The 1,862-nt window shown below is 38.8% G+C and overlaps 1 long non-coding RNA gene across 1 annotated transcript in view; it reads right to left on the reverse strand.

Annotated features, from left to right (window-relative positions):
• LOC106870403 (uncharacterized) overlaps positions 1-754 on the reverse strand; it is a 28,766-nt gene extending 28,012 nt beyond the window's left edge. The window contains exon 1 of the long non-coding RNA XR_001409518.2: positions 463-754. This is a non-coding gene — a long non-coding RNA (uncharacterized LOC106870403). The remainder of the gene's footprint in view (positions 1-462) is intronic.
• Between the last annotated feature and the right edge of the window lie 1,108 nt (positions 755-1,862).

A 1,862-nucleotide genomic window follows, 5' to 3' on the forward strand; every position in this document is an offset into this window, starting at 1 on the left:
CAAATTCCGTCGAGGTCGACTTTACCTTTCATCCTTTCGGGGTCGATAAATTAAGTACCATTTGCGTTCTGGAGTCGATCTAATCGACTGCCCCTCCCCCAAATTTCAGGCCTTGTGCCTACAATAGAAAAGATCATTATGAAAAAGGCAGCGAGCTAGCAGAATCATTAGCACGCCAGACGAAATGCTTAGCGGTATTTCGTCTGTCTTTACGTTCTGAGTTCAAATTCTGCCGAGGTCGACTTTGCCTTTCATCCATTCGGGGTCGATAAATTAAGTACCAGTTGTGTACTAGGGTCGATCCAATCGACTGTCCCCCTCCCCAAAGCTCTCGGGCCTTGTCCCTAGAGTAGAAAGGAATATTTCCTTCCCCCATCGGACGTGTCAAACATGGCCCTATTTTTTGGTGGTATGCTCCATAAAAATATATTTTCTCCAAAAATAAGACAAAAATTGTTTTACCTTAAGTGGATTCAGTATATAAATAGAAATCAAGGGGCTGGCAGAATCGTTAGCACGCCGGACAAAATGCTGCTAAGCATTTTGTCCGTCTTTATGTTCTGAGTTCAAATTCATCCGGGGTCGACTTTGGATTTCATCTTTTCAGAGTCGATAAAATAAGTACCAGTTGCACCCTGGGGTTGATTTAATTGACTTAGTCCCGCCCCCGACTTTGCTGAAACTAATATATATTGAAACTAATATATAGGCAGAATATAGTCGTTTCTTTCATATTTCGTTTCTCCAAATAAATTACTTGAAAATCAACTCGGTAAATTATGATGTCATAATAGAAATTTCTTGAAATTGTCATACGAAATATAGAGCAAAGTAAAAAGAAATATCAAATATATTGCTTTTTTTAACTTTCTGAAGAATCATGATTGAGATGACGTCATAATACAACATTTTTCAAATTCTGCAAAATGTCATATTTCATGAAATCATTGAAGTAGTGTTACGGACGGACTCACGGATGGCTGTGAGAAAGATAGCTTTCAATATTATATCGATTATCAACATCTTCATCAATCATTCAGTCCATGTAAGTAGATGAGAAGATTAATTTCTGTGTCTGAATATTTTTTAGATTGCTTAGAATTAGGTTGTCAAGAAAGTTCTTGCGGTTTTTAACCTCTAAATTCAGATGTACATATCTCCGCTCAGACAAAACTTTATTAATCGAAATAAACACCATTAGAATAAACACACTTTTGCCAACGCAAAACAAGTTTACATATGCCAGTAGCGTAAAAATCCTGCGTTCTGGTGGCGATGAAGTCGTTGAAGGCATGTTTGGCATCGTCTTGGTTTTTGAAGCATTTCGCACGAAGGAAGTTGTCGAGATGCTTGAAAAAGTGATAGTCGGTAGTCGAGAGGCCTGGTGACAATGTCGGATGAGGCAGAGTTTCGTAGCCCAATTCGTTCAACTTCTGCATGGTCAGTTGTGTGACGTGCGGCCGAGCGTTGTCGTGGAGAAGAATTGGTCCTTTTCTCTCGACCAATGCTGGCTGTTTTTGTTATATAAACCACATAGCCTCTCTCTCTTTTACCCTTAGCATTCCTTTCTATCTTTATATCATCTTCTCTTCTTCATATAGATTGATAGATAGACGGATATGTAGATAGATAGATAGAGGGATATGTAGATAGATAGATAGATAGATAGATAGATAGATAGATAGATAGATAGATAGAAAGATTGGTGTGGCTGGGTGGTAAGTAGCTTGCTTACCAACCACATGGTTCCGGGTTCAAAACCTTGTGAGTGGATTTAGTAGACGGAAACTGAAGGAAGCTCGGCGAATATATATATATATATATATATGTGTGTGTGTGTGTGTGTGTGTGTGTGTGTGTGT

The sequence above is a fragment of the Octopus bimaculoides genome, chromosome 10 (assembly GCF_001194135.2).
Source record: "Octopus bimaculoides isolate UCB-OBI-ISO-001 chromosome 10, ASM119413v2, whole genome shotgun sequence".
Lineage (NCBI taxonomy): Eukaryota > Metazoa > Mollusca > Cephalopoda > Octopoda > Octopodidae > Octopus > Octopus bimaculoides.